This window comes from Salmo trutta, chromosome 2 (genome assembly GCF_901001165.1).
Source record: "Salmo trutta chromosome 2, fSalTru1.1, whole genome shotgun sequence".
NCBI lineage: Eukaryota > Metazoa > Chordata > Actinopteri > Salmoniformes > Salmonidae > Salmo > Salmo trutta.
Genome location: NC_042958.1, coordinates 10,334,068 through 10,350,034, shown reverse-complemented (window position 1 = coordinate 10,350,034; position 15,967 = coordinate 10,334,068). Strand labels below are relative to the sequence as shown.

The window sequence follows — 15,967 nt, the reverse complement described above, 5'->3', positions numbered from 1 at the left end:
TATCACTTATTATTGATATCTACATAGCGCATTGTTGTCAATCACACAGCTGCTCTCTCATTTAGCTACATGCTCAAACTTGCACACTTTTGATAGACTTAAAGGGGCAATCTGTAGTATCAACATTTATTTTTGGACTTATAAAGTATATATATTAATCTAAAGATATCATTTTATCATATTATTATATGCAATAGAAAGCGATGGGTTAGAAGAAGCCTACATAACCAACTCATAAAGTAATATTTAACATCCATATGACCAGATATGTAAACTTTAACATGGATTTATCCTGCAATAGATGTCGTTCAATTGGTAACATACATTTTTGTCTTCTTCTAATGCCTCTTTAAGGGGAAAGTAATCTAAAAGTAACTGAATGTAATCGGATTACGTTACTGAGTTTGGGTAATCCAAAAGTTACTGATTACAATTTTGGACAGGTAACTAGTAACTGTAACGGATTACAATTAGAAAGTAACCTACCCAACCGTGTGCATAGTATACATCATCCAACGAAATTCTTACTTGCAGGTTCCTTCTCGACAATACAACAAAAACACTTATAAATAATAAAAGATAAGAATACAAAAAAGTAAATGTCAGGTAAATGTCAGTAGAATAGAATAATAAATGTTAGCATGAGTATAATTCAGGACGGCACAATTTATAGTACAATATTTCAATTTAAAAAAATGATATATATAAAACCATTTTATTGTTCACATACACGTGATTAGCAGATGTTATTGCGGGTGTAGCGAAATGCTTGTGCTTCTAGCTCCGACAGTGCAGTAATATCTAACATCTAACAATACACCCAATACACACAAATCTAAGTAGTAATGAATTAAGACTATATACATATGGATGAGCGATGTCAGAGCAGAACGGACTAAGATACAGTAGAATAGTATAGTAAACAGTATATACATATAAGATAAGTAATGCCAGATATGTAATATTGACTAAGATACCGTAGAATAGTATAGAATACAGTATATACATATGAGATGAGTAATGCCAGACATGTAAACATTAAGTGACTAAGATACTGTAGAATAGTATAGAATACAGAATATACATATGAGATGAGTAATGCAAGATATGTAAACATTTTTAAGTGTCTAAGATACCGTAGAATAGTATAGAATACAGTATATACATGAGATGAGTAATGCTAGACGTACACATTTTTAAAGTGACTAGTGTTCCATTCCTTAAAGTGGCCAGTGATTTCTTGTCTATGTATATAGGCAGCAGCCTCTAATGTACTAGTGATGGCTGTTTAACAGTCTGATGGCCTTGAGATGAAAGCTGTTTTTCAGTCTCTCAGTCACAGCTTTGATGCACCTGTACTGACCTCGCCTTCTGGATGTTAGCGGGGTGAACAGGCAGTGGCTCGGGTGGTTGCTGTGCTGACCTTGATCTTTTTGGCCTTCCTGTGACATCGGGTGTTTTGGAAGGAGGGTAGTTTGCCCTCGGTAATGCGTTGGGCAGATTGCACCTGTAACAGTGTAGGTTCCGTCCCTCTCTTCGCCCCAACCTGGGCTCGAACCAGGGACCCTTGCACACATCAACAACTGACACCCCACAAAGCATCGTTACCCATCGCGCCACAAAAGCCGCGGCCCTTGCGACGCAAGGGGAACAACTACTTAAGGTCGCAGAGCGAGTGACGTCACCGATTGAAACGCTATTAGCGCGCACCACCGCTAACTAACTAGCCATTTCACATCGGTTACACACCACCCTCTGGAGAGCCATGCGGTTGCGGGAGGTGCTGTTGCCATACCAGGCGGTGATACAGCCCGACAGGATGCTTTCAATTGTGCATCTGTAAAAGTTTGTGAGGGTTTTAGGTGACAAGCTACATTTCTTTAGCCTCTTGAGGTTGAAGAGGCTCTGTTGCGCATTCTTCACCACACTGTCTGTGTGGGTGGTCCATACGGTCAAATCTACCATTCCAGTGTTTTAATTGCTATATTTTATTTACTTCGCCACCATGGCCTATTTATTGCCTTTACCTCCCTTATCTCACCTCATTTGCTCACATTGTATATAGACTTATTTTCTACTGTATTATTGACTGTATGTTTGTTTTACTCCATGTGTAACTAACTCTGTGTTGTTATATGTGTCAAACTGCTTTGCTTTATCTTGGCCAGGTCGCAGTTGTAACTGAGAACTTGTTCTCAACTTGCCTACCTGGTTAAATAAAGGTGAAATAAAATAAAAAATAAAATAAATACAATTTCAGTTTGTCAGTGATGTGTACGCCAAGGAACCTTCCACCTTCTCCACTGTGATCCTGTCTATGTAGATAGAGGGGTGCACTCTCTGCTGTTTCCTTAAGTCCACGATCATCTCCTTTGTTTTGTTGACGTTGAGTGAGAGGTTGTTTCCCAGGCAACACACTCTGAGAGCCCTAACCTCCTCCCTGTAGGCTGTCTCGCCATCGTTGGTAACAAAGCCTACTACTGTTGTGTCGTCTGCAAACTTGATGATTGCAGTCATGGGTGAACAGGGAGTACAGGAGGGTTCTGAGCACACACCCTTATGGGTCCCCAGTGTTGAAGATCAGCGGAGTGGAGGTGATGTTTCCTACCTTCACCACCTGGGGGCGGCCCATCAGGAAGTCCAGGACCCAGTTGCACAGGGCGGGGTTCAGACCCAGGGCCTTGAGCATAATGATGAGCTTGGAGGGTACTATGGTATTGAATGCTGAGCTATAGTCAATAAACAGCATTCTTACATAGGTATTCCTCTTGTCCAGATGGGATAGGGCAGTGTGCAGAGTAATGGCAGTTGCATCATCTGTGGATCTATTGGGGCGGTAAGCAAATTTAGTCTAGGGTGGCAAGTAAGGTAAAGGTGATATGATCCTTGACTAGTCTCTCAAAGCACTTCATGATGACAGAGGTGAGTGCTACGAGGCGATAGTCATTAAGTTTAGTTACCTTTGCCTTCTTGGGTACAGGAACAATGGTGGCCATCTTGAAGCATGTGGGGACAGCAGACTGGGATAGGGAGAGATTGAATATGCCCCTAAACACACCAGCCAGCTGGTCTGCGCATGCTCTGAGGACGCGGCTAAGGATGTGTTTTGGGGAAGGGGGGATTGGGGGGCAAGTGTTTAAATTTAGCACTATAATAAGAGTCTGGTAGCAGCAGTTGTGGTGTGTGTGTGTAGCATGAATGTATGTCAGAGGAGGCGGGTGGGATGAGCTATAGGAGGACGGGCTCATTGTAACATAAAAATCAAAACACTGAGATTAACAAGGAATTATTTGGGGCTTGAATCTATCCTGCAATCTGTTGTACTGGAACTATTTTATTACAAGCAAGTACTGTATATTCATGACGTCATGCAAAAGATGATTGGGCAAGTCGGTCCGGATGCATCCATCGTAAACAAGTCCAGTGAAGACAGTCTCCTGAGTTATGTTACTTAATGTTTCACCATCTGCAGCTCTGCATACTGTTGTGTCTGCTTCTTGATGACATCAAGCTTGGTGGATGAACTGCATCCTCATGGGCCTCAGCTCTGTGATCTCTCGTGTAACAGCTGCCTGGGAGTGTTTGGAAAGGGTGTTTTCTATAACAAGCTGTTTCCCCGGCACATACTCGGCTGTAGGGTTAAAATTCATCATGCGCATCAACAGTCTCTGATACCTCAAAGGCACTAAGTCTAGGTCATCACAGTGTATCAGTGGAATAAGATGTTTGTGATCGCTCTGCACTGTGAATGTATCTAGGTCATACAGATATCTGGTAAACTTCTCAACATGCCCAGACTGCTGCGAGACATTCCTTTTCTATCTGTGCATAGCGCTTCTCTACATCTGTGAGAGTCCCGGGGCAATACTATTCTGGCTTTAACTGTATCTGTAGTAGGACCTAGCCTAAGCCATAACTACTGGCATCTGCACTGACTATGGTAGGCTTTGTCATATCATAGAATGCCAGTACAGGTGACTCTGTGATGAGTTGCTTTACCTTCCTAAAGGCCTCCTCCTGCACTGCACTCCATGTCCATGTAGCATCACTCTCGAGCAGGTTGTTGAGTGGTTTGTTGACATCGGCTAGACACGGTACGTACCTGCCTATGTAGTGAATCATACCCAGGATCCTTCTCAGATCAGACACATTACTTGGCGGCTACAGCTGGGTGATGGCCTGGATCTTGGCGTCATCAGGTAAAATGCCATTCTCATCAATGCAGAGTCCTAGGTTGTTAAGCCGTTTCTGACGCAGTTGACATTTGTCTGGGTTGAGCTTTGAACCTCCTATCTCCAGTGTGTATAGGGTTTTCTGGAGTCTCACCTCATGATCCTCTGGCGTGTCTGAGTAAATAAGTATATCATCCATGTAAATGGCCACACCTTCTTGGTCCTTCAGGAGCTCTGTCATCAAATCAAATCAAATCAAATGTATTTATATAGCCCTTCTTACATCAGCTGATATCTCAAAGTGCTGTACAGAAACCCAGCCTAAAACCCCAAACAGCAAGCAATGCAGGTGTAGAAGCACGGTGGCTAGGAAAAACTCCCTAGAAAGGCCAAAACCTAGGAAGAAACCTAGAGAGGAACCAGGCTATGAGGGGTGGCCAGTCCTCTTCTGGCTGTGCCGGGTGGAGATTATAACAGCACATGGCCTAGATGTTCAAATGTTCATAAATGACCAGCATTGTCAAATAATAATAATCATAGTAGTTGTCGAGGGTGCAACAAGTCAGTAACACAAAAGTAAGTGTCAGTTGGCTTTTTCATAGCCGATCTTTGAGAGTATCTCTACCGCTCCTGCTGTCTCTAGAGAGTTGAAAACAGCAGGTCTGGGACAGGTAGCACATCCGGTGAATAGGTCAGGGTTCCAGCAGGTCTGGGACAACAGGTCTGGGACAGGTAGCACGTCCGGTGAACAGGTCAGGGTTCCATAGCTGCAGGCAGAACAGTTGGAACTGGAGCAGCAGCACGGCCAGGTGAACTGGGGACAGCAAGGAGTCATCAAGCCAGGTAGTCCTGAGGCATGGTCCTGGGGCTCAGGTCCTCCGAGAGAGAGAAAGAAAGAAAGAGAAAGAGAGAATTAGAGAGAGCATATATAAATTCACACAGGACACCGGAAAAGACAAGAGAAATACTCCAGATGTGACAGACTGACCCTAGCCCCCCGACACATAAACTACTGCAGCATAAATACTGGAGGCTGAGACGCTAGAAGATTTCTGGGGCACTAGTGATTCTAAATGGAAGTCTATTGAAATAGTACCTTCCAAAAGGCGTTATGAACGTGGTAAGCTTGGCACGTGGTAAGCTTGGCACCCTCTGTATATTTGAATCTGCCAGAAGCCACTTGCTGCATCTGAAAGAGAAAACACCTTGGCACCAGCAAGCTTTGTCAGGATATCGTCTATGATGGGTAGAATGTATTTCTCCCTTTTCATTGATTTGTTTAACCTCCTCAGGTACAGCGCATAACCCTCAGCTGGTCTTTGTTCTTCTTGGTTACCAAGACCATAGGAGCACACCGCTCTGTAGCCTCCCTGATCGCTGTGGTCCCACCACTTGCTACCATGCGGTCAAGCTCCTTTTTCACTTTGGGGAGGTTGGGCACTGACACACATCTGGCTGTGTTTACACTGTAGGGCACCGCATCATCTTTCAGGCTTATTTTGATTGGTCATATCTTCAGCCTGCCCATCTGCTCTGTACTTTTGATCTCTTCTATTCTCTTCACCAAAGCCCACGGCAACAGCTACATTACGGCTTGGCAGATGGCTTCCCTTTGACCCCTTTATCACATACACTTTGAACCTAAACTGCTGTCCTTTCCAAATAGTAGTAGCTGTAAAGTGACCCATCCAGTTCAGTTTACCCCCTTGGGCCGTCTAGTTTAGTTACTGTGCTCTTCAGTGGTGGCATGTTTTTCAGTGTGCTAGAAGTATTTTCTGATATGACACTTGTATCTGCCCCTGTGTCAATCTTAAAGTCTATTGCAGTACCTTTTATCAGCAGTTCCACTGTCCATGCATTGTTTGAGTCATCAAGATCTGTGACTTCTCTCAGGAAATGGAACTCATCCCCTTCTCCTCTCTTGTTGGGTGCAGTAACCTTGTTGACCACACAGGAGCGACAAACAACCACGAAATTCCCCAGCTTCCTACAGTTGCGGCATTCAGCATTCTTAGCAGCACACCTGTCCTCTTTAGCATGAGTCTTACCACATCTGAAGCATTTGCATCCTGTCATGTTCACATTGTGTCCTTTTGCTTTGGCCCCTTTGTTTTGTCCCTGCCCGTTTCTGTGTCTCTGTTTTTCATTGTGCTACTTGCGTTTGTATGCTACTACATACTCTTCACTGAGCTGTGCACCGTTAGCATTAGCCACTTGTTCGCTAATATCCTCCTTTACTTGCTCTGACTGCCTCACAAGCTCTACCGCTTTGTCGAGCATCAAGTCAGGCATTAATTGAAGCTCATCTGACAACTCCTTCTCTAATATCCCTATGACCAACCTGTCACGGACATTTTTGTTCTTGGCAGTGTCTAAAGCACAGGTATCAGCTAGCTCGTGTAGGCTTCTGATGTATTCCTTGGTGGGTTTTGTGGGATTTTGGGTGCACAGATGAGAACAGGCTCTTTCATGAATAGTGTTCACTTTGGGCACAACATAATTGTTCAGTTTACCCATAACAATCTCAGAATCATTCTGATCCTCAGAATACGTGAATGTCTTGTTCAGCTTCTTTCCCCAGCGAATAAAGCAGAGTGCAAACCTGTTACTCTCCATCCTCTTTGTTTAGCTTAGTTGCTATCCTGTAACAATGAAATCATTGGCGCCATTCTGGCAAGTGTTCTGGGTGACCGAAGTCGAAGTTTTCTGGAGGTGGAAACTTTGTTGATCATCTCCTGACAACATGTGAAGAATCCGAATGCGAATATCACTTTGGTTGACTTTAATGAAACAATAAATAACAACACAGGAGATTGAGCAGCAGAGCTGCAGATGGAGGAACACTATGTGACAGTATGCAACCAAAGGGCCAGACAAGGTAAAAGCCTACTAGACCTCCCAACAGAATCTCCCAACCTCACAAGGACTAGTGTTGTATGGTAATAGAATAGTAGTGTCTCAAGACATGAGAACTGAGATGTTAAAGACACAATGGCCAGAGCAAGCTAGAGGTAGTGTGTGGTGGCCTGGAATAACTAGTCAGTACATGCAAAGAGTGCCATGAGTCCAAAACTACTCAGAGGGTGGAACCTCTGATCACCACTCCACTCCCCAGTCGCTCATAGGAAAGAGTAGCAGCTGACACACAGTACCAGTCAAAAGTTTGGACACTCGTACTCATTCAAGGGTTTTTCTTTATTTTTTACTATTTACTACATAATAGAATAATAGTGAAGACATCAAAACTATGAAATAATAGACATGGAATCATGTAGTAACCAAAAAAGTGTTAAACAAATCAAAATATATTTTATATTTGAGATTCTTCAAAGTACCCACCATTTGCCTTGATGACAGCTTTGCACACGTTTGGCATTCTCTCAACCAGCTTCATTAGGTAATCACCTGGAATGCATTTCAATTAATAGGTGTGCGTTGTTAAGTTAATTTGTGGAATTTATTTTCTTCTTAATGCGTTTGAGCCAATCAGTTGTGTTGTGACAAGGTAGGGGTGGTATACAGAAGACAGCCCTATTTGGTAAAAGACCAAGTACATATTATGTCAAAAACAGCTCAAATAAGCAAAGAAAAATGACAGTCCATCATTACTTTAAGACATGAAGGTCAGTCAATCCAGTCAATCCGGAAAAGTTTAAAATAAAGAAAAACCTTTGAATGAGTAGGTGTGTCCAAACTTTTGACTGGTACTGTATGTGAACTCAACAAGCAACACTACTTGGTAGTTGGGGACTGTTTATCTAGATATATAGAAATAGCTTACCTCAAAGACATGTCAGGAGAAACTACAAGAGCTGAACTGAAGAACATCTTCGCCAGGTGGGGATGCCCAAATATTCTAATTACAGACACTGATCCCCAGTTCTCAGGTAAAGCTTTCACACAATTCTCAAAGGACTATGATTTCAGACACATTACCACCAGCCCCTACTACTCCCAAGCAAATGGTGAAGCAGAGAGAGCAGTGCAGACAGCCAAAGGGATCCTGAAACAGGCTGACCCATTCCTAGCTCTCATGACCTACAGAGCAACGACACTGCCAGCCACAGATGTGAGCCCAGCACAGTTCATGCTTGGCAGACAGCTCTGCACCACAGTTGGAATCCACGCCACCTGAAACCCCTCCCCAGTGCTTCAGAGACTTCTGAAAAGGGTGGAGAGACACACCCAGAGTGTGACACGGAGTTGTACCTACCGGTTCCAGATGCCGACCCAACTCCTGTCAGAGCACCACAGACTCCAGTGCACTTGACTTCTTGTGGCAGAGTTGTCAAACCACTTGACAGATATGGAGAGTATGTGCAGTAATTAACACACAGCTTGCATTATGAGGCAGATTAACCCCACTGCAGCTGTGAAGGTGACTGGCAGGCAGTCCACCCAGCTCACCTTAGTGTAGAATCTAGTTAGTGTTGAAGAAACAAGAGACTGACTGTTTTAAGGAAAGTTAAAAACAGAAAATTAGTTGATGTTTCATGAGTTGTTGAAATTTAAAGTCCGAAAAGTTTGTTTATGAATTCATATGTTAAGGAGACAAAAGTTTATTACAGAGTGATGAACTATAAACCGTGTAAACATTTTAGAAACACATCTTAAAAGACTAAAAGAAAGGGTGATGTGTTGTACTGGAGCAATTTTATTAAAGCGCATGGTGCAAGTACATTCATGAGGTCATCTAAAAGGTGAATGAGCAAGTCGGTCCTGGTGCAGCCGTCATAACAAGTCCAGTGAAGACAGTCTCCTGTGTTATGTTACTTATTGTTTCATTAAAGTCAACCAAAGTGATATTTGCCTCCGGATTCATCATATAACGCATAACAGTGCCTGCCTGGTTTGCAATTTCAACAAAAGGCCTACATTTGTCTGTGTTCTGGCTGGATTTTATCACAGATATGTCCGTTAATTTCTGTCTAGGACTATTTATCCAGTCCCTCAAGGGGACTAGGAATTTAGTGCCCTTAAATTTAGCTGCACACCCTGAGGTGCTAGTCTCTCTATCCAGACGGGTTGGCTCCCACTATGTACCATTGATCCTAGGTCTGCGTTTCTGACACTATAGAAGTGCCTATATTACAGTAAGTGAATTGAAACGGTGAACTTATTGGTCCGTTTTAATTCATTGTTTGTGTGCTCTGATTGGTTGCAGGTGTGACTTGGCAAATGCACCTACGCCTGTTTCCTACAAAAAGGTGTTGCAGTTTGTTCTCTGTAATGAAACTATCTAGTGGTGTTTTATTTACTTGGTATTTGAAGCCACCACGCAACATTCTTTTAAATTATTGGGTTGTTTTTCATGTTTGCTGCTCTAGGTAAACCAAAATACTTTAAAGTACTACTTAAGTATTTTGGGGGGTATATGTAGGCTACTTTTCTTTACTATTTATATTTTTTACAACTTTTACTTTTACTCCACTACATTCCAAAGGAAAAAATGTACTTTTTACTCAAATACATTTTCCCTTAAATCCAAATGTACCAACCTGGACTCAGGGGTAGACGTAAAACAGTTCATGTAAATCCGGGACACTGTAAGGACAGACGCTGGGAGACGAGAAGCAAGTACAGGGAGTGAATATTTAATAATTAACCGACATGAAACGAAACAAGGACAGCGTCTAGACAGCGTCTGGACAGGGGGAACAAAACAACAATAATGCTGACACGGGGATGAAACTGAGGAATAGACAGATATAGGGGAGGCAATCAATAAGTGATGGAGTCCAGGTGAGTCCAATGAAGCGCTGATGCACGTAACGATGGTGACAGGTGTGTGTAATGATGGGCCGCCTGGCGCCCTCGAGCGCCAGAGAGGGGGAGCGGGAGCAGGCGTGACAGGGACTCCAATTAGTATGATATGTTATGTTTCATATGGTATGTACTAATTTGTGGATTTCCATCATCCATTTTGTATGATATGTTCTGAATTACAATTCGTACAATATGTTAATCATTTGCTAAACGTATGATATATTACAAATTCCAATTTGTTGTGGCTAACGTTAGCTAGGTGGCTACCGCTAATGTTAGTGAAGTGCCAAACATTAACTAAGCAAGGAGTTAGGGTTAAGGTTAGGGATAGGGTTAAGGTTAGGGTTATGAGTTATTTTTTTATATTTTTTTCACCTTTATTTAACCAGGTAGGCCAGTTGAGAACAACTTCTCATTTACAACTGCGACCTGGCCAAGATAAAGCAAAGCAGTGCGACAAAAACAACAACACAGAGTTACACATGGGATAAACAAACGTACAGTCAATAACACAATAGAAAAATCTGTATACAGTGTGTGCAAATGAAGTAAGGAGGTAAAGCAATAAATAGGCCATAGTAGCATAATTAGTAGTAAGTAATTGCAATTTAGCAATTTACACTGGAGTGATATATGTGCAGATGAGGATGTGCAAGTAGAAATACTGGTGTGCAAAAGAGCAGAAAACAAAAACAAATATGGGGATGAGGTAGGTAGTTGGTTGGATGGGCTATTTACAGATGGGCTGTGTACAGCTGCAGCGATCGGTAAGCTGCTCTGACAGCTGACACTTAAAGTTAGTGAGGGATATATAAGTCTCCAACTTCAGTGATTTTTGCAATTCGTTCCAGTCATTGGCAGCTGAAAACTGGAAGGAAAGGCAGTCGGTAAGCTGCTCTGACAGCTGACACTTAAAGTTAGTGAGGGATATATAAGTCTCCAACTTCAGTGATTTTTGCAATTCGTTCCAGTCATTGGCAGCTGAAAACTGGATGGTGTTGGCTTTGGGGATGACCAGCGAAATATACCTGCTGGAGCGCGTGCTACGGGTGGGTGTTGCTATGGTGACCAGTGAGCTGAGATAAGGTGGAGCTTTACCTTGCAAAGACTTATAGATGACCTGGAGCCAGTGGGTTTGGCGACGAATATGTAGCATACAGGTCGCAGTGGTGGTTAGTATATGGGGCTTTGGTGACAAAACGGATGGCACTGTGATAGACTGCATTCAATTTGCTGAGTAGAGTGTTGAAGGCTATTTTGTAAATGACATCGCCAAAGTCAAGGATCGGTAGGATGATCAGTTTTACGAGGGTATGTTTGGCAGCATGAGTGAAGGAGGCTTTGTTGCGATATAGGAAGCCGATTCTAGATTTAATTTTGGATTGGAGATGCTTAGTCCGGAGTCTGGAAGGAGAGTTTACAGTCTAGCCAGACACCTAGGTATTTATAGTTGTCCACATATTCTAAGTCAAAACCGTCCAGAGTAGTGATGCTAGTTGGGTGGGCGTGTACGGGCAGAAATCGTTTGAAGAGCATGCATTTTGTTTTATTAGCATGTAAGAGCAATTGAAGGCCACGGAAGGAGTGTTGTATGGCGTTGAAGCTCGTTTGGAGATTTGTTAACACAGTGTCCAAAGAAGGGCCAGATGTATACAGAATGGTGTCGTCTGTGTAGAGGTGGATCAAAGAATCACCTGTAGCAAAAGCGACATCATTGATATATACAGAGGAAAGAATCGGCCCGAGAATTGAACCCCGTGGCACCCCCATAGAGCCTCCCAGAGGTCCAGACAACAGGCCCTCCGATTTGACACTGGTAGTCATTAGAGAAACCAAGGCTGTTGAGTCTGCCGATAAGAATATGGTGATTGACAGAGTCAAAAGCCTTGGCCAGGTCGATGAAGACGGCTGCACAGTACTGTCTTTTATCGATGGCGGTTATGATATCGTTTAGGACCTTGAGTGTGGCTGAGGTGCACTCGTGACCAGCTCGGAAACCGGATTGCATAGCAGAGAAGGAACGGTGGGATTCGAAATGGTCGGTGATCTGTTTGTTCACTTGGCTTTAAAAGACTTTAGAAAGGCAGGGCAGGATAGATATAGGTCTGTAGCAGTTTGGGTCTAGAGTGTCACCCCCTTTGAAGAGGGGGATGACTGTGGCAGCTTTCCAATCTTTAGGGATCTCGGACGATAGGAAAGAGAGGTTGAACAGACTGGTAATAGGGGTTGCAACAATGGCGGCAGATCATTTTAGAAAGAGATGGTCCAGATTGTCTAGCCCAACTGATTTGTACGGGTCCAGGTTTTGCAGCTTTTTCAGAAGATGTGCTATCTGAATTTGGGGGAAGGAGAAGCTGGGGAGGCTTGGGCAAGTAGCTGCGGGGGGTGCGGAGCTGTTGGCCGGGGTTGGGGTAGCCAGGAGGAAAGTATGGCCAGCCATAGAGAAATGCTTATTAAAATTATTTATGAAGTTGATTAATTATGACTTCCATGTGATATAGGCTAAGTATCTCCGTTTTGCAGATGACTCGCCAGCCTCTTAGGACCAGGGTGGCAGTGATGCTGACTCGTAGGCCTACTGTATTGTATACTTGTCAGTGCAATTTACAACAGGCTGTTCTTACTCTTTACCAGCAGAGGGGATAATGAACCCAGGTTTGGAATACATTTTAATGGTGTTGCTACTCTAGGGCTGCGTTTAGACAGTCAATCCAAATCTGATCTTTTTTTCCTCACTAATTGGTTTTGAACCAATCACATTAGATCTTTTCACATCAGATATTTTTCAAAGCTGATCTGATTGGTCAAAAGACCAATTCGTGAAGCAAAAGATTAGAATTGTAATGCCTGTATAAACGCAGGCCACAAGGCATCGACACACATAGCAGGGCTCTCCAACCCGGTTCCCGGGAGCTACTCTCCTCTACGTTTTATCTCCAACCCCAGTTGTAACTAACCTGATTAATCTTATCAACCAACTAATTAGCAGAATCAGGTGCGCTAGATTAGGGTTGGAGTGAAAACCTATAGGATGGTAGGTCTCCAGGAACAGGGTTGGAGAGCCCTGCATTATAGGCTACCCACATGGGTGGTCGAACTTTATAGAATATTGTATTATTGACTCATGTTGTTCTAACCATTAAGGATAAATTATAGCGCTACGTTAAATCAACCCAAGATTAAAACAAACGTTTTGTTCCCATGAAAACGTCATAATCCTGATTGGCCTCATAATCCGCGAGTCTAGTTTTTCAAAACAACATTGGTCCTAATGTTAACTTCCTGAAGAAAAATTAAACTAGCTAATTATATCGGGAAACAGATTCCACAAGTCACTATACAGTCTCCATCAGGATGAGGCATACACTCACTAATAGTTGAGTTAATAATAATATTCAAGATCAATCAAATCGCCTAACCCTTTAAATCTTATAACGCTAGGCCTATATTTCAACTGTCGGCTATTTAAAAGCGCAATGTGCTTTTTGTGACACGTCTGAAGCTAGGAGGATTACAGACTCATCATAAGGAGTTTTTAATAAAACTGTTTCATTATCCAGACTTTCTTGCTCATCCTCATTCCGTCTCTACATTATTTAAACTTATTAACCTATTATTGCATGCTCCACTATAACTTTATTAGCCTTATGCCCTCCTGAAGAACACAGCGCATACAAATGGGAGTAGGCGTTACCTCTGAACGTTTGACTTCCTCACTTCGCGGCTCAAGGGCAATCAAATGGTCTGGACTCGTTTTCCGTGACAGGTTACAGAATCTCTCACCGACGCTTCTTGCGGTAAACCGTCGCGCGTAAAGTTGTTATAGACTACTTGGACTAAATCAACAGCTGTGTGGACAACGACTTTCTGCACGGAGCATATTAAATAATTTATTTGGAGTCTATGTATTGGAAAGTGCAATAAAATATAAATCGGTCAACTCAGAACCGTTAAAAAATATGCCTAATAATGAGTTGGGTTAACAACTGGTAGAATACGCGCGTTTTTTTCGAATCATTGGGTGCACCTTGCATTAACAAAAAAAATTATATCTTCTAATTAATTATAACACTTTTCAAATAAGGTATTTCGGATTGTTTGGAATTGTGTAAAGAGTGTTCGACATGGCCTTATCTCTTCCAGTGGATGGAAATGCCCAAATGTATTGAAGTAGACTGGGGGACGCAATGCTGTAAATAAAGGAGTTTCACATGTAAGTAGCCCATTTTCATCTTCCTTTGCTGTCCAGTGCCGGTTCCTAACCTCATCAAAATATGTCATTAGATTCCTACTGGCCCTACGCTTTTTCTTTAACTAAACATAGCCCATTTAACCTGTACAATTCAGCTAAAGTGTAGGCTATGGTTAACAAAATAGGCGTCTATTGATTTACGTTGTCTGTTAGCTTAATTTGAACCTTTTGGAGGGGCCAATAGGGTATTTCATATTTTCAAATAGGCTAATGAATATCATATATGGGATATAATTCATGGAAATTATACTTAGGCTACGATAATTGAGCTTTTTCATTACAGTTTAAGACTTAAATTCATATGTTGCGTTGTTTTTTAAAATCCTTTTTATACAGTTGACTTGGCATATGAAGTGGTGAAACAACTTGTGCTTTCATTTACGGTTTAAAGATTATAGACTTGGCTACTAGTTGTTTAAGTTGTAATAATGTTAATTTGGGAAAGGGTTTTAATACTTTGAATATGTTGTTAGGAAATCACCGTGGCGCGAGCACGGGGATTAGTTTCTCCACTTGGTAATCATGTTTAGAAGCACTCTTTGGTTGATTACATGGGTTGAAATGATAAGGGCACGGGAGTAGAACAAAAGGTTCAAGTCTTCAAAGCGATGACGGTGTCGTGGTTTTTCTGTTCACATTTGGCACCAAAAAATAGGTTAGGATTTGTGTTGGTTAAGTTTGTGTTACACTTTGCCCCTTCAGCATGTCATTTTTTTGGGGGGGGGGGGGGGGGGGGGGGCAGCTCTAAACACTTGTCCTTTGTCTTTATGTGATCCAAAGAGTGATTCCAATTTATATATAGGTTACAGTATTAAAATACGTTTTAACATCAGAAAACATCAACTAAGAGCAGCATTGGATACACCGCCAAGACAACTTATAATAATGGACAACAGGTGTGTCTGCAGGCTATGCCTCGCATGCAATAGCCAGGGTAGCCTAGATCTGAGAGTGCCATCGCAGTTCAAAAGCCGTGACACTGAGATGTTTGTTCAATGTACCAGCGAGCTGTTCTCCCGAATAACTGACCTTTCGAGGTGTATGTAGTTGGCTAAGTAGACGCGGAAGCTGTCGCGCGGTGGTTTTCCAGGCAACGCGAACCGCTGTGCTCTTGTCCAAGGTCCTGAAAGTCAAGACAAGTAACGTGGGAATCGGTTAAAGTCGAATCTCGTACTAGGTTAAAACCATTTAAAGTTTAAATGATGTTTTATCTACTGCACTTGCCAAAATCATTTGCTTCAACAGCTGCAAAATAAGAGTTTAATCAGTACAAAAATAATAGAAATACAATAACTGATTAATGTTAAAAACATAATTATATATAGATATGAATATATATTTAAAAACATGAATAAGATATAGGCTAGTGTATGTATATATACACAAAAGTATGTGGACACAAATGAGTGGATTCCTCATAGACAAATATTGGCAGTAGAATTGCCTTACTGAAGAGCTCAGTGACTTTCAAAGTGGCACCCTCATAGGATGCCAGTTTTCCAACAAGTCAGTTTGTCAAATATCTGCCCTGCTAGAACTGTCCCTGTCAACTGTAAGTGCTGTTATTGTGAAGTGGAAACGTCTAGGAGCAACAACGGCTCAGCTGCGAAATGCTAAGCCACACAAGCTCACACAGAATGGGACCGCTGAAGTGCGTAGCGCAGAAAAATCCTCTGTCCTCGGTTGCAACATTCAGTACTGAGTTCCAAACTGCCTCTGGAAGCAACGTCAGCACAAGAACTGTTCGTCAGGAGCTTCATGAAATGGGTTTCCATGG

At 42.4% G+C, this 15,967-nt stretch overlaps 1 protein-coding gene across 4 annotated transcripts in view; it reads left to right on the top strand.

The window, feature by feature from the left end:
* The first annotated feature begins 13,656 nt into the window (after window positions 1-13,656).
* LOC115150314 (sodium channel protein type 4 subunit alpha B-like) overlaps window positions 13,657-15,967 on the top strand; it is a 181,173-nt gene continuing 178,862 nt past the window's right edge. For all 4 annotated transcript variants that reach the window (XM_029693503.1, XM_029693512.1, XM_029693476.1 and 1 more), the window contains exon 1: window positions 13,657-14,151. The gene's annotated coding sequence lies outside the window, so the exon portion shown is untranslated. The remainder of the gene's footprint in view (window positions 14,152-15,967) is intronic.